The sequence below is a fragment of the Hesperophylax consimilis genome, chromosome 1 (assembly GCF_061612785.1).
Source record: "Hesperophylax consimilis isolate HC1 chromosome 1, BYU_Hcon_1.0, whole genome shotgun sequence".
NCBI classification, from domain to species: Eukaryota; Metazoa; Arthropoda; class Insecta; order Trichoptera; family Limnephilidae; genus Hesperophylax; species Hesperophylax consimilis.
In genome coordinates, this window is record NC_142836.1 from 42,283,576 (window position 1) to 42,311,108 (window position 27,533).

At 33.2% G+C, this 27,533-nt stretch overlaps 2 pseudogenes; both read right to left on the reverse strand.

Moving 5' to 3' along the window:
• Positions 1–16,720: 16,720 nt before the first annotated feature.
• LOC149426942 (endocuticle structural glycoprotein ABD-5 pseudogene) lies at positions 16,721–20,236 on the reverse strand (annotated as a pseudogene).
• A 1,779-nt stretch (positions 20,237–22,015) lies between these two features.
• Positions 22,016–25,689, reverse strand: LOC149426943 (endocuticle structural glycoprotein SgAbd-5 pseudogene; annotated as a pseudogene).
• Between the last annotated feature and the right edge of the window lie 1,844 nt (positions 25,690–27,533).

Below are 27,533 nucleotides of genomic sequence, written 5' to 3' on the forward strand. Positions count from 1 at the left end.
GATTTTCACGGCCAAAAGTATTTTTGTTATTTGTTTTTGGGGTGCTATGCCGTGTTGCACTAACTCCTTCTTTAGCCAACGTTTACATCACACATTTGCCTTAATGATGGGCACTGTAACGTTGTCAGAAACGTTGGCTAAATAAGGAGTTAGCACTCATTAAGTTTATTTTTACACTAACATTATTGTCCGAATATTTAAAACAGAATTATTATTTGTGACACTCAAAACACTCCTGGAAATAAATACATACATAATTATTTTATAACCACACTGCGCATTCTTCCGCATCCGTTCCAAAGTATGAAATAATGAATATGATATTGAATGAAAAAATGGATACTTATGCAAACTCAAGTTGACCAATGACCGACTTTCATAACGACACATAATACATTTATTACATTGGAATCTGTCCTTGCTCGTAATATGCGGATGTATAATAAACTTAATTAAAAAAAAAATTCGTCTATGGACAAGTGAAAACAACAGCTGATTCTGACAGATCCATATTTAATGACAAAAGTAGTGAAATTTAAGCAAATTTAGCAAGTAATCAAAGTTGAAACATATAAACTAGTGAAAAATTAATCAAAATAATAGTGTATTTTGTGTTGACAGTGCGAAACAACTTTACATATTGCCCTGAAAAATTACGCATAACGAATTCACTGTCATTGTGAGCTACAACCACAGACAATTTATGTTTTTGAATTTTTGAAATCTTTTTGAATTTGTGAAGAGGTTTTTTTTGTCATAGACAAATAAGTTAAATTAATTTTAACTCAATAAGGGGTATTTCTGAACAACTATAAGAAACCTACCTACAAACTAAGATATAAATCAACCAAAATGTCTAAAACTCGCAAGGTTTGCAGTGCAAAGAAAGATACATCTTCACCTTTAGCAACCACGTCTGGCCCTATTGATTCACCGTCGGCGCATCAGTCAATGATTAACATTGACACTGACTCATTAATCAATTTTTTTGAGTCGAAACTTGAAATCATGCGCACTGAAAACAAGAAAGCAATTGACGCTGTTCAGTTAAAATTAGATGCGCTGTCTAACGAGTGGAAGGACCAATACACAAAAATTCTGGGATGTGTGAGCGTTCTCCAAGAAGAAAACTCAAACCTCCGGCAAGAAGTCCAGTCACTCCGAGATGCACAAGATGAGATGGAGCAGCGCAGCAGAATATGCAATGTAGACATCCATGGGATTCCCGAAGCAAAGGGCGAAAATTTGATGACATTAATAGAGAAAATAGGATCCAACATTAACGTCCCGCTTCCAAGTAGCTATGTGGTTTCTGCGCATCGCGTCGCTCGCGGCCACTCCTCGCCCTCCAACCGTCCGCGCAATATAGTCGTACAGCTATCCACAAAACGACTTCGTGATGATGTCATCGCTGCAGCAAGGACTCGCCGCGGCCTTACCACGGAACAATTAGGATTTGGTGCTCCCACCACCAATTTTTATATAAACGAGCACCTTACATTGAAAAATAAAATCCTATTTGCCAAAACACGAGCCGCCGGAAAAGCTAACGGCTTTAAATACATATGGGTGCGGAACGGCAGTATTCTGGCGAAGAGAAACGATCTCTCTCGGGTTTTCACCATTCGTCGTGAGGGAGACCTTCAAAAGATAATCACACATGATCAGCAAAACATGTGACTACAAACATGTTACTGCTGTCTTTCGTATCCGCTTTCTCTCAATATTCTGTATCCTGTAATTTGTTTCTTTCAAAGCTACTTTATATTTTTGTTTAGCGCGCAATATCCCTATAACTTTAAACCAATACCATGTTTCTCACATATTCATTCACATTCTAAAATGTCAACATATTTCACATTCATTGATCTAATAAGTAGTCTATGTTTTTTATGTAATTTCGAAGCCTCATATGCCCTGCATAATGTATCACTCGTGCGATTGTGGAATATGTCAAACGGCACTCCTACTCTGGTGAAATGATCTCATCATCATCTTTAACCGTTTATTACCAGAACTGTGGTGGTATTAGGACCAAAACCCAGGAGCTACTAATTAATGTATTATCGAATAACTACGACGTTATAGTTCTAGTTGAAACATGGCTTGTAGCAAATATAAATACTGCTGAATTCATAGATTCGCGTTACACGGTATTCCGACGAGATAGGGACCGTACACTCACTGGTAAAATGGATGGAGGCGGTGTGTTGGTAGCAGTGCGCAAGGAGCTTGCATCTTCCCGGCTCGATGACTGGGAAAATGGTCAAATCGAACAAATCTTCATTTCTATTCCGGTAAGGTCTTTCAATCTCATCATATGTGCAGTATACATACCTCCTGCCTCACAACCTACGGTCTATGATACGTTCTCCAAAAACCTGGAATCTGTATATTCATCACAACCAAATAATACTTTTTGTGTACTAGGAGATATGAATCTACCAACTCTGACTTGGTCATTTTCCGAAAACAGCAGTCAAGGTCTCGCCTCCTCAAATACGGCTGCATCGAAAACGTTGCTTCAAGCAATGTCATTGATGGACTTATTCCAATATAACTGTATACCTAACCATAATGAAAAATACTTAGACCTCGTATTCTACAGTCGTGAAACAAATGTTACACGTAGCAACAACCCTCTCATCTCAGAGGATAGACACCACCCAGCCCTTGAATTTGATATATCCTTCGTAATTCAACCAAAAATCAAAAACAAAATACAGCGTCGGCGCAATTTCAGGAAAGCTAATTATGCTCAGATTAATGAGGACATTAATTGTATTGATTGGTTATCTGAAATCGCAAATTTATCAGCCGAAAAAGCAGTAGATCGATTCTATTTAAAAATAAACAATGTAATTGATAAGCTTATTCCAGTATTGGCACGACGAAATGACAAATTCCCCATATGGTTTACTCCAGAACTTATTAGGTTATCAAGGAAAAAAGATAAAGTCTGGCTCAAATGGAAGACATATAAAGGTCTTTCTGATTATCGTGAATTTTCCTTCTTACGTGCTACATACAAAAAAAAGACTTATGAAACCCGAAGGTTATTTTTTGACAACATCGAAAGTTCATTTCAAAATAATATCAAAAGCTTTTGGTCATACATATCCTCATTAAAATCGTCTGATGGATACCCTGCTGCAATGTCCTTCGAAGGGCGCAAATCTAACGATGCCCAGGAAATTTGTGATATGTTCTCTGAATTCTTTAAGTCAACATTTGAACCTTCCTCTATCAATGACCCAATTATTAACATTGACCAACTTGAGGAAGTTCAGGACTCTGGACTTGCGCACATTCACACAATTAAACTAACGGAAAAAGAAGTGCACTCGAGTTTAAAATCGATGGACATAAACAAGGGTGCGGGTCACGATGGAATACCGGCGTTTTTCCTTAGATCTGCTGCGTCGTCACTGTGTGTGCCGCTTACCATAATATTTAATAAATGCCTGAGTGATGGAGTTTTCCCTGATAGGTGGAAATTGGCCTATATTATACCGGTCCACAAGGGTGACTCGCGTCAAAGAGTGGAAAACTATAGGCCAATATCCATTCTCTCGGCGATCCCTAAACTATTGGAAAGACTTGTCCATAACAATATATATCCCCAGCTTGCTGCCAAAATTACTGAACAACAACACGGGTTTGTAAAAGGCAAATCTACCATGAGTAATTTACTTATTTACTCAAATTTCTTATTTACTAGTATGGATCGAGGCCACCAGGTAGATGCAATATACTGCGATTTCAAAAAAGCTTTTGACAAGGTTGACCACCTTATTCTTATCAAAAAAATTATGTACAACGGAATTAGAGGAAATTTATTACGTTGGTTTATCTCATATTTAACAAAAAGACAACAAGCCGTATCATTACGAGGACACACTTCTACATGGGAACCAGTTACTTCTGGCGTGCCTCAGGGGTCAATCCTGGGTCCGCTGTTGTTTATTCTTTTTATTAACACTGTTACTAAATGTTTCGTGCATTGTTTATATCTTTTGTACGCTGATGACATAAAAATATTTGCCATTGTTCGGAATCTAAACGATTGTCTGCTCATACAAAGCGACTTAGTAAGGTTCGAAACGTTTTGCAATGAAAACAAAATTTACCTAAGCTACAATAAATGTAAACAAATAAGTTTTACTAAAAACCACAACGCTATCAAACACAATTATTGTATTGGTAATTATTTACTCGAGCGCGTTTACTGTATAAGAGATCTAGGCGTTCTTTTTGATTCCAAACTCCACTTCGATGCGCACATTGATAATATTGTGAATAAAGCTTACAGCATGCTAGGATTTGTCATCAGAAACAGCCGTGAATTTCGAAAACCTGAAACATATCTTCTTCTTTACCACACTCTGGTCCGTTCTCAACTTGAATACTGCACCTCCATATGGAATCCACTTTACGATATCTATAAAGAAAATATTGAAAGTATTCAAAAGAAATTTCTGCGATGCCTCAATTACAGAATGAGCGCACCCAAACGCGGGTACATAAATATGCTCTCGAGTTATAAAGTCTCCACTCTATCTAACCGGCGAACATACCTTGATCTCATGACTCTGTATAAAATCTGTAACAACGTTATTGACTGTCCCGACTTACTGAAATTAATAAACTTCAAAGTACCACCCAGAGTAACAAGGCTTAACGACTTATTCCACATTAGCAGGACGCGTACAAATGCTGGTGTCAGGGATCCAATCAGAAGAATGTGCGAATCACTTAATCAGAACCAAAACCTCAAGGACTCTGACTTATTTTTTGATACACGCACTACTTTTAGTAGAAAAATGAAGACTGTTTTCCTACAAAGTTCATAGTAAAAAACTTAGACATACTTGTTTAAATATGTATATATTTTTTAATTTCTGTTTAACATTGTTTATCTATTTATATATATATATATATTTTTTGTTTTACCCTCTAAATTTTTTCAAAAATAATTTGTAAATTCTTATAAGGATATTGCGCATTTCTTTCATATCTCTATTTGTAAAATAATATTCTTATGTATATATTTTTCCCCTATTTATAAGTCAAAATATTTGTAAATGTTTTTAACTGCTGTTTAAGTTAATTCGTGAGAAATAGTTTGGATGCAGGTAAATTCTCTAGTTGATGTTTTGTATATTCTTGTCAATTGATATCTGTATCTGTTTTTTCTCCTAAATAAAAAAAAAAAAAAAAAAAAAAAAAAAAAAAACAATAAAATACATATCCCATAGTAAAATGAACCATTTTTTGTTCGTTTTTAAGATAGCTGATTAGATTTATCATACTTTTCTTGACCTATTAATTTAAACAGATCCGCGTTTGTCATAAAACAGGTCGTACATTTAGATCTCGAAGCGATTTTGCCAAATTCTTCAGGGTGGTGACACTCATTGATTTATTTAACAAGCGTTATTTCGTTTAATTTATTTTAATTTTTTCCGCTAACAATTATTTCGTAAACTCGCATATTCAAAGATTACACAGACTTGGTAATAAGTAGATATCATGTCTATGGTAGATATAGTTTATTCGATGTTTACCGCTGCCAATCAGTGTCAAAATTTAAACTCAGTTCAATGGAATGTTTACATTAGATATAAATGTTTTCTATTAGACCTTTTGTCGACTCTTATCCAAATCTTGCGTAATAGAGATTGTTAATTAAAATTACATCTTTTATAGGCTAATATGAACGACGATTTCATACTTTTTTATTCAATTGATTTGGATGATATTGGCAGATCATCTATTTTTATTTCACTTACTTAAATTCCATGTTACCTACGTTTCGTAAACTCTTTATGTTTCATGTTACCTATATTTTTTTAACCTATGCATTGTTTAATCTTATATTTTATGTAATCTGAATATTTTTATATATTGTGTAAACTTTTTATTTTTATTGTATTTAAAAAAATTTGCATTGTTTGTTAAAAACCTATAAAATAAAAAAATAAATTCCAATTTTTTTCTACCTTCGTGGTCAAGGGGTAAGTATCTTGACTAGCAACCTTAATGTCGCGGGTTCAAATCCCGGCGTGAATGAATTTGTGTTATTTAACAATTTATTCATTTAAAATAATTTGTGTTGTACTCGGGGCAAGTTTCAAAGTGTACTGCGTGTTTTCTTTAATGTGCCATTTTTAAAGCATTATTACAACTTTCTAATTTATATTCATAAAAATCAATAAGTGATTCTGGCTAAGGGTAACGTAGGGAACTTTTTAAAAATTATAATTGTGCCCTGGAAAGACAAGGGTACTGGGTTCAAGTCCTAGATGTGACTGTATCTTTTTCTGATTTTTTTTGTTTAAAATTTTCGTTTATGAATGGCTAATATTATCTTCAATGATTCCGACTGTGAGATATTACCACCTAGATTGGAAGTGACGAAAACAAACTAATCGCTTTAAAATGTGTGTAACAATCTTACATTGGTCCATATATTTATATAATATTTATTTCATAATATTTAAAAAATTACCTTTATACTTAACACTCATTATAATTATGGTAGGGATTTTTAAATTATAATTTGAAAATTTATTAAATATAGGTAGGAACAAAAGTATTTGAATTTGTTCAATTATTTATTTGGGGTATCCCATCAGATTTGCGGCTTAAAAAATTGCTAAATTAACAAACAAAAAATTCCTTTCGCATTCGAACGACAATAATTGGAAATTGTTACGTTCCTTCTCACATTTTTAAAATTCACATTCTTGACTTCACAGATTATACTTTATGTGGTATAAAAGTGAGAACTTTAGATCACATATTTTTTCGCTGTCCCTCTCTAAACAAATATCTCGCATATCAAGACTTGTCTAAAATTGCTTCCCCCTTCATTCAATATCTCTGAAGTCTGAATTTGACTCCAAGCTTACATATGTAAATTCATATTACCTCTCTCCATAATTTGATATGATGGCCTAGAACCCCTTGAAGGGTGAAACACAGAGACATTAAAAGAAGAAAAAAATTTATATTTATGTTTTCTGTTTTATTGAGCTTTTTCGCCGAATTGACATAAAAATTCAAATAATATGACTTTTTTAATAAATTTAAATTTCACTTTTGTCTTCGGCAATGAATTTTAGAAGCTGAAATTAGCCCACTTTCCGACATCTGACCGAGCTGAAACTTGGCATATAAACTCGCTATCGATGACAATGTATTCTGTCATCTTTTGATGGCAATCACGCACACATATGTGGATATATACGCATTTCTATGAAATCGGATGACATTACAGCACTTAATATACAAAATAAACATCCGTCCTATCCGGTCGGAAATTGGCGAATTTAGTAGAGTTGTCGACTCCAGTAGGAATGTTCAGTCGTCAGTCAAACCAATTTTCATAATATAACTTTAAAATTGATGAGTTATTGTAAAAAAGCATTGTTTTTGACTTAACAGTTGAGTTGACTTAATTATGGTGTGAAAAATGGAATTCAAGAAGAAAAAAAACAGAGCTTTCACATGTTGCACAGTCAGCGCTCACCTATATTTCATACTGTTATTGTGCGATGCAATGCCATCAAATGTGTTTAAAACCAGATTAGCAGTAAACTGCCTCCGAAATAGGTACACGTAATACGCTGTTCCTAATTATGTATTTGAGCAATATCTCTTTGGTCAAACCGGTCCAAAAGGTCGTGAGATGATCGCCATAGCAGCATGATTGCCATCAAAAACAATGATTATAAAGCGAATGGTTTTTTCGGTTTATAATATATGTTTTTTATTATTGTTTTTTTTAAGTTCTGGACTTGTAAATAAAATGTTTTTATTTTCATATACGTACGATCAGACTTAAAACATTGCTCAGTTTTCCTATATACATTTTGGCTGGGTAAAATGTATTTTATAGAAAGTTAAAATGTGTAAATAATGAATTAAATTTGATAAATGAATATTTTTTTAAATGAAATTCGACGCTTTTTATTTTTTTCATATTAAATCATTAATTTGTAAACTGAATATGACATTCAGACCCTGTATGTTTGAGATACCTAACTAATCAATCATATTAATAAACAAGTAAATAGAATAAAATATTTCTAGCGTTTTAACACAAAAAAATAATGTGAAAATTGAGTATGATTACCCTTCGTGACTCTACTTAAAACTTGCCCCGTCAACTTCGTTGGAATAAAACAGGAAGTAGTTTTTCACACCACAGAAACCTTGTTGAAATAAAACGGTAGGTTGTTTTGTATACCCCACACAACCTCGTTGGAATAAAACGGCAGGTTGTTTTGCACACCCCACACAACCTCGTTGAAAAAAAACGGTAGGTTGTTTTGCATACACACAACCTCGTTAGAATAAAACGGCAGATTGTTATGCATACCCCACACAATCTCGTAGGAATTAAACGGTAGGTTAAAACTAAAAAAATTGCTGTTATGTCATTGAAATTCAATAAAATGAGTTTGTGTGCGCACCTGTTATGATAGAATGCATTGTCATCGACAATGAGTCTATCTACCGGATTTATTTGTATTCATTCATGAAAACAAAAGGGTAAATTCCAATAGATATAATTTTGGTTGAATCACACTGCATGCAAACTTCGTTCATCCGGAACACGAGTTTTACACGAATTGAAACCGGAATCAGATAAACTGTACCGTGGATACTTTTGGTCTAGGCATAAGTTCCAGCTATAGGTACATAGATTGTACAAGTCATGACCTTGGTAATATTCCGCACTTTTGTCACGATAAAATCATAATTTTCCTGAATGTTTTGTAATATTTTATTGATCATTCGCTCTCTGGGTATTCTTTAAGGTTTTACCAGAATCTTTGAACCTTTTTGTTAGTTTGTCCCATTCATCTGCCAGATTAACCTCTAAACCACCAATGAGTTTCTTATTTGCTATTTTATTATTGCTTATTCTCTTTCTGGGTACGTACGTATCTTTTAGATTTTATCAAATCTTTAAAACTATTGTTAGTTTGTCCCATCCATCTGCCAGATTAACCTCTAGACTACTAATAAGCTTATAATTTGTTGTTTTAACATTGCTTATTCGCTTTCCGGGTAGGTAGTCTTTTAGGTTTTATCAAATCTTTGAACCTACTGTAAGTGTGTTTCATTTTAACTATTATTCTACTAGATTAACCCACAAATAGCTAATAAACCTCTAATTACGATTTTTTATTGGCAAAAAAATAAGTATTTATACATGATGACCGGAAACTCATAGTACAAACGGGAAACTGGTAAATCTATAAGGCGGGCAAAAGTAATGTCATAATGTGAATGTGCCACAATTTTTGCAAATTACGTCAAATGTCATTGTGCTTTGACACATATGTTGTAGATAGATAGAGAATTAGTTGCTAAAAGCAATGGATCGATACACACCTGAAGAATACGGAATTATTGTTATTTCTTATTTGAATTAATTCCTGTCTGTTGTTTGTCTGAGATTAACCAGTTTCCCGCTTTTGCTATAAGATTCCAATCATTGTGTACAATCACTTAGTCATAGAAACAGAAGTATAGAAGAGTATGAATTAGTTAATGTTTGAATGTGAATGAGGCAAGTGTGAACTAAGACCGAGTTATTTCGATCTCTGCAGACCCCCTGCGTGGAAACGGCGTAATGGTTAGTTAGTTGGTGGTAAAACACTCGGCATCCTAAGGGTTAAGTACATTTATTGTTCTTCCGCATAGGTACAGCGACGCAGGTGTTCAAAATCTTTTCTGAAAACATACTACTTCTCTACTTAGTATAAAACAAATTGGCTATCCGCGTCCGTTTGTGCGCTTAGTTCATAACTACGTAACGGATTTTGATAGGGTTTTCACTATCATTTAGAAAATTTCTTCCGAATGTTTATATATATAATACATATACATTATATTTATAGAAAGTAGATAAAAGTCTCCGAGCAACGGGGGTGTACGTCAGCTAGTAATAAACATCCCGAGTCTCTCCACTCAATGGACATCTTTATAGAATATAGAATTTATTCTCATAGTACATTATTCATAATAAAAAGCTGAGAAATGGTGAGACCTGGTCAAATTACGGAGGCTATGTATTTTATTACCGCTTGGATGTTATAGCTATCAGTTATCTATAGCTATAATCTATCAAACACAGCGCAGGTTTAGGTCCACCGAATGGATAATACACCCTAGAAATGTAGATTTTAATGGAAACCAATCTCGCCACCAACTTAATAACTTTTGTCTCTGTCTTTCTTACATTTGCCTGACAACGTATTTTATAATTTCATCATGATGATGAAACACAGTTCTGTATTTGAAATTTTAGGCCCGACATCGTATTTCTTGTGTTCTTCTTTATTCTACGGGTAGGGTACGGTAGAACAGAAACGTAGACAACATTTTTAGTAAACTTAAAGAACTATCTATTTTTATTAATATGGTCGCTCTGAATCCCGCGATTGCATATCGCTATACCAGCCAGTTCCCCTTACTGAAGAATTACATCATCACAAAGTAGCGTAAGCTGAGGTAACTTGCCATACTAAGTTTTATTGAAAAACATAGTGGAATTGTTCAATGAATTTTCTTTTTGTAAAAGAAATGTGAAAACCATCATTTTCGTTCCGAAGTATAAGGCGTTTTTTCGTATTGAAATGCATGATAAAACTGTGGTAATCCGGTGATGTGAGGTAACTTGTTGATAAACTAGCCGTAACTCGGTGAATGATTTTTATTTCAAAAAAGAATGAAAAAATGTGATTTATATCAAAATAATGCCTTCAGAAGGTGAAACAGCTGTCATGCGTTGTAATAATTACACAACAGAATTTGTTAATAAATAAAGTGTGCTTTTATAAATTGAATACTTATATTAATAAATATGTGAAAGAAAACCCTAAAATTAAAATTGAGTTCTGCAAATGAAATTTGAATACAATAAATATATTCCACAGAAATCATTGTTAAAGTTAATTTAATTACAATTTTAACTAACACTTACAAATATTAGCACCAATAAACTGATGTATTTATAAAGAATTTCCCAAAAAGGTTGTTAGCTCTAGAGCAATCTAGTGATGTCCAGATGAAGTAGATGATATGGTAACTCGGTTTCTGGACAAAAAAAAACTAAAGCCAAGTAAAGTACTGTGCCAATTTGTTACAGTTTACTCAATTGTAATTATAATAATACCATAGCTAAAGATGACAGGCTGATAATTATCAAACAATGGAGATTTTAAAAATGCCACAAAAAATCGTATGTTTTGAACGAGGAATGATTAAGTGGAAAACGTGCATGTACACGGTTACCTTTTACCCTTGCAATTTGCGAGGCGGGTCTGGGCACCGCCGCCTTGGCAATCATTTAATGGATAACCAACACCTCTTTCATACGTCACCCCAAGCGGTTCGCGACGTTGGTGACTTAGCAGGGGTGCCGAGGTTCATGGGGTGAGGTTTGTCCGGGTCTTTACGACAGATGCGTTTTCTCACTGACTGCGTGGTAGGCTGGATCCAGAGAAACTGGTTGGGGAGACCTTTTGACCTCTCCAGATGGACAAACATCGCCTTGCACAGCAGTGGGAGCAATGGATACATCCGTCATTCCTGGACACCCTGACCCCCAGATTACTACCCACCCCTCATACCCTTTTCCTTCCCAGAACTTACTCCCCTTCCTTTCCTAAAAATACCCCTTACGCAGCTTTCCCAAAGATGACATAGGCTCTGAGGGAAATTATTTTCCTCAGTGCCTTCTGTGAGGAGCTAGTGAAAAAAATATCTTTACTGTTCATAAAATGTATCAAAATTATTTCATCTTCTCCACGGAGGATGTCGGCGACAATCATTAATGTATTCTGCAATACGAAAAGGGAATAGATCTATCTTGAACATTATCCTGATTTTACTTTTTTTTTTCAAATTGTGTCCTGGTTTTGTGAGGACACAAATGATATGCATTTTTTGGCTCTAAAGATCTCACGTCCATGTCACGTAGGCAGTGATATTCTTCCATACTAACGCGATCTTTCCAGGATGTTTGTAGAACTAATGGCATACTTTTAAAAAACCTGCGTATATTTACAACATTATAGATTTCACCATATAAGATACCCTGCTGTATGTGCATTAGTTTGGAGTGCATAGTGTACATAGCACTCAAATCGTTGTTACTTAGAAAAATCTCCAATTTGCTCAATAAGAGATTTAGATAACATCTGTATTTGCAATTCTATTAACAATCCAAATATCTACTTTGCCTAATTTGTTCACCTGCTCGATAGTTCTCCTGTATTAATACTTGGATTTTTCTCTATTGTTTATTTATGATGTCCTTGACCTTTATTTGTCGTATTTACCAAATTTTAGTGAAAAATCACAGCATTATCATATTTTCCCACACACGCTATGTAAAATAATGGAGTTAAAATGTTATCATACTAACATTACGATTTGTATACAATTTTGCATAAAAAAAATTATTCAGACAATTCGAATGCAAATTTTTGAGGAAACGAAAATAGTTAAAATAAAATGCGCATAAAGCAGAGTACCTACCTACCTAAGAATCTCTTCAAAATATTCGTAGTCCGGTTAAAAAACGGGATTGTATGCCCTTTAAGTATGGATTGATAAGTTTTTTGATAAACTTTTAGTAACATTCGAATTTATTATTACGATGTCAGAACACGTGTTTATAAAAATCTTAATAATTTCTCATTTCGTTTTAATATATTATCAGAGAACGAATACTTTTTACGATATATTAGGAATTAGCTAAAAGTTTATCAGGAAACGGCCTGCATTCCGTTTTTAACCGGATTACCGATAATTTTGAAGAGATTTTGTATTAATCAGAAATAGTCATTTTTCGCCATATATATAACATTCCTTCGATTATTCGTATCTTAAATTGATAAACATCCGAAGATAAGCTAATTAGAGCCATCATGCGAATCGTAATATTAACCTCGAAGTGTCACACAAGTTCATAATATTTACCTTTTAAAATCAATAATACTTTTAGTATCTGACATGCATCATTTTTAGTGACTCAGACCTCAGAAACACATACTCCCAACCTCCTGGAGCCAGTAAGACTATGGTATCACCATTGGGGTATGTTGTAAGGCTGAAAGTACTGGAGAGGGGAAGGAGATGAGGAATAGGAAGGTGGGGAATGGCCCTGCTTTTCAGATCGGGTCTCCAAGCAAGGTTAAAGCCATTTACACCAAGTTTTCAATTCTGAGTGGTGGTCTTACACCAAGGCGATACTGAGAGTATCTTCCACTCTGGAATTTGCCGTAAAAAGTACCTTCTATACGTTATTTAAAATAAATTATTTAGAAAACCACACAAATTTATTTAATTAAATATTAGTTGCACCCGCAGAGATTTGAACCCGCAACTGCCTGATTAATAGTCGAGGGTTAACGCTCTCGACTGTGAATCCGTCAATATTGAAGGCCGTCAAATTATGCACAACTATTTTAAACCATCTTTATTGCCTCATGAATAACAACTCCAAGCCGTAATTTAATTATAATTAATAATGAATAACCACCAATTAGTAAAAATTAATATATTGAAAATGTTATTCATCATTTGAATGTTACAAGCTTATCTTAGTTTCAATAGAAACATATGAAAAAACATCAATAATTTCTAGTATAAAAACAAAGATGTCGTTAAACATGTTTCAATCGTTTTTGATAAGAATGTTTCACAGGTTCGAAATAACGAATTTGCAACACATGATAAATAGTTTCTTGCTGGTCATTAAAAGTAAAAAGTTTAAATACTTGATAAGAGTAGGTAGGTAATAATTAAAAACTGGCAATTCTTTCTTGAGGTTTTTCAAAAAAAAATCTTTCTAAGATTCATTTGTAACTTCAGTTTTAAGCGGTACAATGAATGAAAACATTTTTTTTGTCATTTAAGGGTAGCTATAATAAAAAGATCTCGCCCATATCATTGAATGGTAGTTTTAAAAATATTTATTATTATTGAGTTGATCGTTAGGCTCACAATAACTTCGAGCGGTTTTAGGAAGATGGCCCAAAACCTTGTTATTTTCTTTAATTATGACTTTTATGTGTAGGGGGTATTTCACCATTACCTTATTAGCTTATCCATAAGATGGCGTATATAAATTAATAAACGAATAAATACTCGCGATAGGTAGAAAACTTGGCTAACTTATCCTATACATAACTACTTTTAACAGGTTTGAGTACCGGATAGTAAAGTCGGATTAATGAATATGGTCATCTTGATGACTGTGAAATACTTCTTTAGCCTTATTAATATCGTATTCAACATATTTACTATAATTAATACATATTTACTATAGTTAATTCATATTAACATATACATACTATGTAACCAATTAGAATAAATCTGGTTGTAAACACGAATCATGAACGGGGTTGCTTAAATAAAGCTTTATGAAATATGTTTTCAATCCTGATAAATTAATTTAATAATAATGATATACCTACAACTACGTTTAGCTTAAAATTGAAAAAAGCTGTACACTGGAGAAGGAAAGCAAATGATTAATTTACTCCTTTCAAATATAGATCTACTTCATACAATCGGGGTAGGTCTACGCCCAAATAATTAAGAAGTCCTAGAAATAAATAAATACCTAAAATTAATTAAGATCTATTTATTAAATAAACCATTTGATATATCGAGTAGCCCTATTTTAAACACGCTACTCTTCTCCTTCCATAAACCCACTCTTACCCCCTCTCTCTTACCTCCTCCCCACCAAGGTTGATGTTCGCTATCCTTATTCTATGTTTCATAATGCACTGCATAAAGGTTCAGGGTAAACCGAAACCAGTTGGTTTATATATGTGCTTATGTACTCAATAAAGTTATGTCCAAACAAAGTTATTTTATTCATATTATAGATGGTTATTTTTTATTTGTGTATCCAAAACTTCTCTCCTGTCGTTAGAAATCATCGAAAAAATATTAATCAAAATTATTTTTAACCATCCATACGATTACGCCACTATTAGATATTTCTAGAATTTTCAAAAAATTACCAATTTACAAATTCACGAATATTGTTTCACAAATAAAAACACTTCCTTCGAACAGCAGTGTACCAAATGTGCTTGGCTCTATGACAATTCCGTGCTGTAACAACACAACAGCCCAACAATTTTACAAACGTATTGGAGTGAAATGGTTTAACCAATTACCCGTTAATATAATTATAACACTATTTTATTGATAGCCCATACCCTTTACAAAATATTCATTTCAGATGTCCATTAAGAGTAACTCGATCTCCGGACACATTTTATTTTCCCAAGAGCAATACTAATTATCTTGAAAATGTATTTATAAGAAGAAGCTGTAGCACCTTTAATAGATTATGCACAAATATCGATGTGTTCAATACGAGCCTCGCAGGATTCATAGCATTCCTAAGAGAGTAGCGTTCGATCGTTGCGGGAAACTTAGTAGTGTTAGTGTGTGTATTGTTTTTGTATGGGTTGAATCTGTCTTTTTATTTTTATTTTTTTGGAGATTTTCCTTTTCTACTAGTTAGTATTTATATTGCATTGTATTATTTATATTCATATGTTCTACCTATATATAAAATTAATCTAGTGGAAACTTTACTGGTTTATGCAACTTGGTAAAAATGATTTGTATTAAAATATATTTGTATAACTGTTTGTTTCCCAAATAAAATAAAATAAAAATAAGTTTTTTGTTGGTACAATATTTTACATGTCATAGTACAATCCAATAATGTTGGCCTCACTGTGTGGCTTACGCGTGCTGAGGCCTCCATTTAATAATACAAAAAATATACATAATACATTTTAAGAAAATGTATATGATGTTGGTGAAGAAAAAATCAACATAAGATTAAGAAAAATTTTAACTACAAATATAAAATTAAAATTAAATAAAATAAAAAATAAAATTAATAATAAAATTAAATAAAGTTAAAATCGGTATACATCTATATTATATGTTGTGTGTTTGCGAGTGACGTGTGTTTTATATTGATTTTGTGTGTTACGTATAGGCTTATTATTTTATGTTATGAAATTTTGGTATTATTGTCTTTTTTGTTCTTTAATCCATTTTGTAATTTTGTGTCTGAACTTATTTTTGTTTTCCTCAATTTTATTTTCAAGTTAGACTATTGAATGCTTTTAAAGCATGATATTGATAGTGTCTTTGTCCAAAGCTTGTATTTACCGTCGGAGCTTTTTATGTTTTCTTTGTACGCTTGTCTAACTGGTCTGATAGTGATATTTTGTGTATGTTGAAATTTATTTTCTTGGTCAAAAAAAAATAAGGATTAAAAATATACTACACAAAATTCAAAAGTGCAATAAAATATCCGTTTCAAAGTATTTATCACTATATAATATTTATTTATTTGTAATATATGTTATATTTCACAATTATAATGTTATATGTCCTTTTTTATTTTTTTCTTTTTCATGTTAATTATTTTCTTTCATTTGAAAAATATTTTCTTGCTATCTAGATTTTTCGGAAATACGTGGGTAATGTTTCTCCGTCTTTTTAACACGAGCATTCCTAAAAAAGGTGTAACACGATGTAAACATTGTATAATTAAACAATACAAAATTTAATCGTCCGAGAAAAGCGATTTCCCAAAACAGAAATGAAGTTGATAATGAATGATGTGAATTCGTTGATGTTTTTCGATTTATCCCAAGAGGGATGCCACAATGGGTCCGGGAAGACCAATTCCCTGAGATACGTTTGGGTAGAAGCCGTTTTCGTCAGCGATAAAGGTGACAATCCACCGCACTCCCCGAAGGTCCACCCAGGTGTAGGTGCCAGTGACAGAGAGGACCTGGTCAGATTTTCCCGGATTCTTGAGCTTACCATTCTCCTGGCGCCATGTTCCGTCGGTCAGATGGTATCTGGAATTAGGAAGGTGATTACCCATTGTGTAGTATACAATCCAGGATTTAAGCTCAATAAACAAGACTTTTGCAGTCGTGTCGTTAGAATCATATATTATTGGCTTGTGATGGTCCAAGAGCAAGAGAAAAGATAAATATACCAAAATAAGGCAACAGAACAGGAAATTTAATATACTAGTAGTTCTGTGACTTAATGTTGGTTACTCCGACAACTCGTTGAAGACGCTACGCTTTTAGTCTTAGGCGGAATAAAAAAGTACTATCAAACACGGTTACCATCTTGAGAGGGTTGAGCAGAAACGGAACACATAAAAATATTTACAGACAGACGAATTGCAAAGTGGTCGAGAAAAAAAGGACTTCGCTGAGCTCAGCCAATTATGTAAAAAAAACGGTCTGAATAGCTTCTGTAAGCACGCAGTCAACAGATTTATTAAACAAAACCCCATACATTCAAAAGAATTTGACGGGAAAAGCATGGCGTTTAATATTTATAATTTTATTAAATAAATAATTTAATTAAGCGCGTTTAATAAGCACTTAAAAATACACAACTTGTAGTATGATAACGCAAGAAATAATCCAAATGATTTATCTGTTGTTTCTAAATGAGTAACTAGGAAAAAATATTATTAGGTTTCCTATGATTTTTTTTTTTACTTTCATTTTTTATTTGTAAACGAAATAGTAGGAATATTAGGTAAAATATTCGAATATCCATCAATATTTTTTTGAAACTGGCCATTTTGGTACAGTTTGAAGATTTATGTCACTTAAAAACTTTTTACTGCATACAAAATTTGGTACTTCTTGAGTTAGCGGACTACAGAGTGATGTTCGTTCCATTTTTGAAAGCAATGGCTACTCATCAATCACTCTAGTTATAATTGGCGATGCTTGCTGGTACCAACATGTGGTTCCCGAATGTGGTTCCCGAATGTGGTTCCCAAATTTGGTTCCCTGATCCTGCTTTCCATCAATGCTCGGCCAAATATGAATCGGGTTTCTTCATCAAAAGTTACTAAACCCACCGATACTCTTTAATTCACACATTAATCTATTCAAATGTACTTGTCTAAGCCGGGATATAAACCTGCGACAACCGCATGTGTAACCGAGAAACATAACAACTCAATAACACCAACAATACACATACCACCAAATATACATATATAGTACCACCAAATTTACACATAAACATAGTAAGTAATACTTACGAGAACCTGTAGCCTCCCAGCCCGGAGCTTTGATTATCGTAGGAGATGACTCGCACCTTTGAGTTGTCCACTGGAAAGCGACCTTCCAAAGACAAAGCATCGGATGCGGCCAACAAGCAGAGAAACACGATCTGGAAAAGTCACTGACTATAATTATTACCTACCAATAACAGATGAGGTGATTTTTCATTTTGAAAAATCACACGAGTATAATTATTATTACGTATTATCATATAATAGGGAATTCCAGTCCCCTTTTTATCAATTAACTTAAATACCAGTACATATTTTTTACTGTTTCAGTTAGTTTTAACACATAAAATTATTTCCAAAGTTTCTTTTTTTCGAGCCTCCCAAAATCTATGGACGTAACGTGTGACGTCGCCAGTTTCAAAAATCTTACGTGTTTTTTCAACCCGTGCCGTATTTTGTCTGGGAATCGAAACGCTTTTATTCTCAAGATTACACGCCTTCAACAAAGAAGAATAGCAAGTAAAATGTTAGTATCTCATCACCAATGTTATTGTATTGAACCAATGTGCAATTATACATCCATAATGTATTGGTGAATAACCGTTTTACGGAGAACATGAAAAATAAATAAATAAATAAATAAATAAATAATAAATCCATGACAGCACCTGAAAAACAATTTAACTGTATGTCTGTGGACCTTGTAAACAATAGATATATTTCTTTAAATTTTGCAAATTCACTTTGTGGCACCATTTTATTAATGAAATAATTAAAAACACTCTGTTTTTACCACGATAATCTTTATTTAAATAAAATAATCATATTATTAATAATCAATTTAATTTTGTGAATAACCCTATCTTAAACATATTTCCATTGTAATTTTTTGTCTTTGATATTCTAAGCACCTCCCCTTTTCACCTCTCTCCCCTTCCCCCACTACTTCTATACTTGAAAAATTAGTTTTTAGAAAATTTTATGTCCTGATGAAGAGAACATCGTTCTCGAAATATGTTGATTTTTTAAAAATAGAAATTGTCGTGGTAAAAACAAAGTGTTTTTAATTAATTCATTAATAGATATATTACTCACGTATACTGGTTGTGATGTCAGATTCAGCAGATTCAGTCATACCAACCAAACGGTGTGTTTTAATGAGATGTTGTTTTATTCGTTTTTAAATTACCATTTATAAATTCTACGTTTAATAATATATAACAAAAATATATTCGCAATCAACGAATATTGAGCTATATTTTAAGCCACAATATTTTTCACTGTAGTTCTTTATTGCATCGAATGCTAAAAGCTAAAAATAATCGGAAAGTCACTTACCGCCAAATTCATTGAAGTTTGTTTACACATATTTTTAATTGGTTAAAGGAATGACATCAAGGGTTAAAGGGAAATATAATATCTCCTTGGATATGTGAAAACTTTCACCTTCAGGTCAATAACTATGAAATGTGTTTGATTTATCATCTTTTATACTCCTTGTTTCTTCTTCAAATGCTTTTTTAGTTCTCCAAATCGAGTCTTGTACTAATAACAGAACTTAAATCCAATTAGTGTATTTCTCAGATTTTTATTCAATTACTTTGCAATTTGATTGATTGCGTAGTTGGCTATACACAGTGGTACCTCATAAAGTAACATCTGCACATCAATAATTGCATTGACACACATTAAAGGGCCTTTTATCTATAACTTGTCAGTTACTACGTAAGGAAAAATCTATAAAATAAATAATAGTTTCTCAAAGCCAACACAATTATGTTATATTAGCACAGATCCGTGAAAAATCGCGGGATATTATACTTGTAAGATTTACTCCGAAATTATTTATAAAAAAAATATTTGGTCCAGGATCAATGCCTTTCAAAAGACCATCAGAAATTTACCTTTCGAGTAAAAACTTTTGTTTTTTAAACTTTTGCAATAAATACACATTTCAAATTTAAAAAAATTTAAAAGATTTAAGAAGATAATACTAATAAATCTAAACGAAACATGAAACAGAACAAAACACAGAAAAATAAAAAAGATAACTGTCACAACTAGCAATGAAATTAAATAAAAAAATATTATTACCGACTTCATCGCTTGTCTTTCCACAGTTAATTCCAATTGTGAAAATCATAGCAAATTCCCATTCTAGAGTTCAAAACTCAAATTAGACACAGGATGGAGACACAAACACACAAATCCTAAATTATTTAGATATTAAATCATGCAAACTGTCGATCTTCCGAAAATTAATAAATAAATATTATATTTTTTAATGATAAATTAATGTTTATAAGACAAGGTTTTATGCATAGCATAAAGGATAACAAATAATTATAAGCAATAATTAGTCACCTGAAATGTCAATACACATTGAAAAAATCTCCCGAGTAAAAATAAATGCCGCCAACGGGAATTGAACTCGTGCCTTCTGATGTCCGGTCAGGTGCTTTGAAATCACTGAGCTATATCGGCTTATTTCCAAACCCGCCAAATGATTCAATATGTACAGTACCTCAATCAACAATTACTGCTTATTATATTTTTTCCACCTGTAAACAACCAACTTTATTTTTGTAGGAAATGCTTTGTTAGAGCTAAATTTCTCACTAGATGGCGTCGAGACATAAAATATCTTTATTTATTGGTGAAAATTTTTTGACTTTTATTTACTTATTTAACGCCCAGAGGGCTTTTACATGGTTGGTGGTATAATTTTAATTTGACAAATACTTTGAAACATAAAAAATAAGAATAAAATTACATTTGATAAAAGCTATGAAACAAGTCATACAAACACAAAAAAACAAAAACAGAAAATTACAGCTATTTGTGGGTTTACATGTTGTGTTTACTGTTTAGGAGTATTGTTGAAATAAAAGTTTTAAATGATCCACAAAACTTGCCAAGTTGGTATTGAATATGTCAACATCACCCAAGTAATGATTTCCCATGGTGTGAAGTCGTTGTATCGGAGAGTGTGCAATGTAGCAATGTATGACTTGTCAAATATTATTATTTTTTAATGATAAACTAATGTTTATAAGACAAGGTTTTATGCATTAGGCGGGTTGGAAATAAGCCAGAAATATTAATTAAAACACACTAGTACACATTTTTAAAGTTCATTATTTTGATTTTAATGTAATATATTACAAACAAGTACAAGGGAAAGATGAAACTATTAAATATTTTTTCATCAAACAGTTTTTTGGTATATTTACAGGACCTTACATTGACATAAACCTATTGCTGATACCATCGACCAACATTATATCGATGGCTGACTATTGAATATACTTATACTGATTGTGAATATGAGGCATGAAAAAGATGTCAAGAAAAATATAACTGCATTACTTATCCGGTAATCATAAAAAACAGAACACAGGTTTTAAGTTGTGTCTACACAATAATAATTGTTAAAAGTAAGTGATTTTTATTAATGTTTAACTTGCTGAAATCCCCGGCGCGCGGCGTTTTTCAAAATCTGATATAGACAATGTCCTCTTGTTTTGAAGGTCTTGTGGGCAAAATTTGATCTATCTCCGAATAAAACTGTAGAACTGTAACCACACACACTCTTCTTCACATGTATAGATTTAAAAGGTGCCACAAAATACGGTTGCTGTGTATGAAGAAGTAATATAATATTTGGTTAGGTTAGGCTGGTTTAGGCAAGGTCGGGTAAGTTAAGGTGTGTTTTTTTTCTTATTTACTCTTCTTCAATGTTCTGTTTTATCACGGAACTCATTTATCCAATGTAAATATAATGTTGTATTGGAAGAGTTGCTGAAAAGTGATGGATTTTTTTTGGGAGATTTATGTAGAATGTAATGTTATTTCGTTAAGAGGATTTGCTAGGTGCGTGTTTTATCCCAATAGCGATGCAACGAGGGGTCCGCTGATTCCGGCTCCCTGCGAGATGTGGGGATGGAAACCGTTCTCGTCAGCGATGAAGGTGACCAGGTACTCTATTCCATTGTCGTCCACCCAACTGTAGGAGCCGGTGACTGATATTGCCTCGTCCGGCGTTCCTGGGTTCTTCAGCACAGCCTGCTCCTGGCGCTTGGTTCCATCGGTCAGCTCGTAACTGGAAGAATCGTGTCACAATGTTATCATATTCAACATTTAAAAAAAAAAAACAGGATGTTGCATTAGTTTGGTCATATGAAAATTATTGGTCTCTGGAAAAATGGCAAAATAAACGTTTAATATATAGAAGAAACCTTTTTTTCAACAGAGCTCGTTTTTAAATTTTACATACACGAGGCTCTGAGGAAAATAATTTCCCTTAGTGGCCCATGTCATCTTGGGGGATGATGTATGGCATATTTTTAAATACCTAAGAGGTAGTACTGGGAATGAAAAATGAATTGAGGGTGGGTAATATCTGGGGAGCTAATGTGTCCAGGAATGACGAATGAATCCATCCTTCCAACTGCGGTACAATTGGATCAAGATTGGATTTCACAACAAGAGGTCAAAAGGTATGTACCGATCACAGTTTTTGCAGGCTACGAAGAGAAGTCCTGGAATTGGTTGTATAAAAATAAAGTGAATATGTTTAATATTTACGAACACTTACGCAAAATTGTAATCTCCCAGCCCGTTGTTGTTATTCCAGGAGTTAACGATTTGCACTTGGGAGTTGTCCACTGGGCCGCGTCCGGACAGACTCACGGCTTCGGCCACGACAACGAGGCAGAAAGCTGCGATCTGGAAGTCACCATTAATTATTATCATCCATCACGAGTCATCAAGTCATCACCCATATTATAATTTATTAAAACTATCGTGACAACACTGAGCACGAAAAAACTTGCTGACATTATTAATTGAAAAAAATCAACCCATAAAAAAGTACTTTTACATGAAATTTTTACTAATAAATTTAATAAAAAAACTGCACAAATAAATACAGATATTTTAAAAATAAAACAAACGATTTTTATATAACCACGAACTTTTTATTATTTTTACACATCTACCGGTTTCGCTCAAAAGATGTGTTTAATTACAAAATTTTGGTGAATTATTTTTAAAACTTGATTGTGCCTAAATGTATACTCGGACGGTGCTAATATAGAACATCCCGATATAATATGTTCTATAGTTTCCGGAAAAGCCAAAAATTTTCTACACAAATCATCAATTTGATTTGTATCTTTGATTATGTGCTTCCTATAAATTTTGGTATTAATGACTCTATCCTGAATGGCAAGCATAAATCCTTCTTTTTCTGCACTCAACTCTCCAATACTCAACCATTTGTTTGACGAAAATTTGTCAACATACGTTTGGTTGAGATAATTGAAGTGTTTTGCGTGTAAAATTTTATTTGACCAGGAATCTAATAATTCCTGGTTGGGATTTATAAAAATGTTGGCATTCTCATCGTATAAATTTAAAGGTGCAATATTTATATCTGCCTTGCAAATTATTTTGTGCATTTCAGAGCTATGAGCTTTCCCATGGAAAAAAGTTCTTAGCATTTCTACTTATTTATTATAAAACAAAAAATAATAATAAATAAGTTATTATTAAATACTGAGCTAGGTTCAAGCGATACCAGTAAATATGTAAAATAATAATAAAAAAGTTCGTTACACACAAAGTGTTTCTTTAGTTTAAAAAGTATAATGCCTAACCACAAAGTAATTGCCTCTTATGAAAAAATATTATTTGGTTTGACTGAGGATTGAACCTTCCTCCCCAGGGGCTAGCTGTTGACAAAAATAAAAGTATATTTTAAACTTAAAAAAAACATTGTTTGACTAAGGGATTCACAGGGATTGGAGTCAACCGCGAAAATAAGTAACTCAAATATCAGTTGGGTAGGACCGACATTTATTTCGTATATTAACTGCTGTAAAGTCATGTCAATTTCATAGAAATGCGTAAATGACCGCGTGTTTAAACGTGATTGCCACCAAAAGAATGATGGAATGCATTGTGATCCACAACGAGTCAATCTGACGAGAGTCAGCTCGATCAAATGTCGGAAAGTGACTGAATTTCTACTTATTCCGTTTCATTCATGTTCAATTAAAACAGAAATATTTAAAATAAATTAGATTTTAATCCACTTGGAACAAATAAAACAAAATTGGGGTAATAAGGATGACATAGAATGTTTTTTCCAATTAAAACCAACATTCCGAGGTTTGTATGTCATTATATTGTCGAGTATTTATTATATCAAATTTGTGGATAAACTTAATAAACGAGCATATTTCATTGTTTTATGTTTAGAATTAATTATGAATTAAATTCCTAAATACACCACTTAGAAATAATAAAAAAACTTAAGACTGTTTTTTTATTATTTTAATTCACTTTGTTTTAAAGTGGCCCACGCCAGTTTATAAATTGATGGCGAGATTGCAAAATATGTTGAAACACTTATTTATTTCATTTCTTTCAGAGACTATAAAACATCCCATCATTAAAGTTAAACGTTACGTTCTTTATAATCTGTGCATTCATAGATGGCATTAAATTAATTATTTAACGAATTTAAAAAGTTATGCTTTAAATATAAAGAAAAAATATTAGTTAGCGCCCGTACATACACGTATTATGAATATAAACACATAGTTTTGAAAAAACTCAATTTTTACAAGAAAGGCATACAAACACAATATTGTATCTATGATTCAAAATAATGTTGTTTTTTTTATGCAAATATTTGAAAGCATAACTTGCAAAAAGTGTATTTTCATAAAATTATTAAATTAACGCTATCTATGAACTCGTAGATTATGGCGAATACTACGCGATTTTTAAACGGAGAAAAATAAGCATTGTTGATTTATTAAAATCCTGTTGCAACGGGACAGCAGGCCGTTTCCTAATAATATGTAAGTACTTTTCGAATACTCTGGCATACGTGTTTATGCACCTGCGTTTGCCCTTTAATATATAAAAATGAAAAAATATAATCATTTTTATGTACACATCGCGCATTGATACATTCCTTTTTTGCTAAAAGTTTAACATGAAACCTATCAATTTATTCGTTAAGGGTCTGCAGTCCCGTTTTTAACAGGAGTACGAATAATTTGAAGTAATTCTTAATAAATAAGCATATTTTATATCAGTAATTTTTCTCTGTATGTAACTGCACAAGTGAAACGTAACTCACCACGAACTTCATTATGTTTTGGTTTTCTATTTAACTTGGTTAAATTAAGGGGGGTTAAGGCGTCCTGGGAGATGCGAACACTTTCACTTGTAAGTCAAAAACGATGACCCATTATTGGAATTATCGCCTTTTATACTCTTCAATTGCATTTCAGTTCTCTGTATTGAACATCGCAATAATAAAGGTTAACTAAAACGCAATTAGTGTCTTCTCTGACTTTTTTATAAAACTTTTGATAGATTACTTGAGCGCTATACATCCCAAATGAACAGAGGCAACTCTTACAGTAATGATTGCCAGATTTGGACCGCAAGGTTGACATCGATAATAAATTATGGCGCCTAATCTGCAAAATCATAGCATATCAGATATTTACCTCGTTGAAATAATGTGTAGACATTTTTAAGGGGTTTTTTCTGATGTGTGACAGTAGCATCATCGACTTCTTCTGACCGAGTCCGGATATTTTGTTTCAAAATCCGCCTCCAAGCTCCTTGCTTGACTTCAGGGGCCTCAATCCAAACAAAGTGGTATGTTTGTACTCTGAGTATCACTCTGATGAAATAAAATCTTTTTATTTTTAAATTTTTCACATTCCTCTTCTTCACCTCCTTCCCCTCCCTGCTACCTTCTGACTCACAACATACCCTCATTGAGGATGCCATTCATGGGGGATGGGATCCATAGTTTCACTGCCTCCTGTCGGCGAGGGGCAGCTTGGACTCTTGTGCAGTCTACACGCGAGAAATTAATAATGTTTGTTTTTTGGAATAACTTAGTGAGTAAAACCTCAAATTGTAATATTTAATTATTGACTCATATTAGCGATTCCTAAACGAAAATCTGAAACAGAAAAATCATAAAAAGATTTTCGACTCGAACCCAGGACCCTTGCCTTGCCGGGGCACCGCTCTACCACTGAGCTAATGGGACCCTATCTCCTTCGGTCATATTTAACTGTATCATACTTCGAATAAGAACTACCAACATTGTCTTCATTTTTCTCACCGCACATTTTTATCACCAACTATCTTTATGTATGATCGCAAGTTCAACCCGAACAAAATGCAATCTAGACAGCGTCTTTAGATAAACTTATCCTATTTTAATTTTAATGTGTGACATCTATTGACTTTTTTGCAATCAATTTTAACTGAGGATTGCGACAAATCATTACAACTTTGTTGTTATGTCCCATTAACTTCCCCCCATAAGGGGGTGGTTTTTTTAGATCCTCGTCCCTGTGCACACTTTTTTATTCTTTTATCTTTTAATGGTTAAATTTTGATTTAGACGATTGATATTTCTGTCACGTATCGTTTTGTACGTTCTCAATATCTTATTTTCTATGTGCACATGAAAACATAACTACTAACTCACCCATCATCATGATATTAATTCGTGCTGTGCAGGAATAGTTGAGGTTCTAGATTCGTTTTGCAAAAATGTTCTCCGTTAAATAAAAAAATTATTCTAGTAACTTTTTCGTGAACAGCAGCGGGTCTCCTTAACTGGTGAAAGAACACCATTCACAATCAAAACGTTGCTTGAAATTAATTTAGCCATGTTTGCTATACTTCCCCATCTTCCTCTATCTCATCTCCATTCCATTAAACCTTTCAAAACTACTTAATTAGGGTTGGCACAAACCTACTGGTTCTGGTTAGAGAGAGCAAAACTAACTATCCTATCCTAACTAACTATCCCGCCGTTTCTTGGCTTGGATAGGGAGAGAGAATAGATTACTATACAACTGTGTCTCGGCACATATTTCTTGCTTCACCATTACGTCAACTATCTGAACTTCATCCCTCTGGAAAAGCTGATAGAATTTCGCAACGAATTTAGTCCATCGAAATCCTGAGCACGTGAATCTAATGCTACATATACATACGCAAGCCGAACTGCTGAACTGAACCTCAACTTATCGGAAAGAAACGAAGTAACCGCGAAACGTCGCTTGCAGTTGATTCGTTCCTTTTCCGTAATTCTTGGCTCGATTCGCGCTTAGGTTCGCAAATGTATATATATAACATATCAAAAATCCTAGATTTTCATTTTTCAACAAGTTGCGTCCTGACAACCACCGGGCAAAGACAACACTTCTCCCATTATCCCATTTTAGTTTATGGTCGACAGTTAAGCGGAGATATGTAATATTATCTGTTTATTCAATGTTGGAACAAGCGCAGCATGTGTATTTGAGGAAGTATTGGTACCGGGGTGAAGATGTAGTTGTGGACG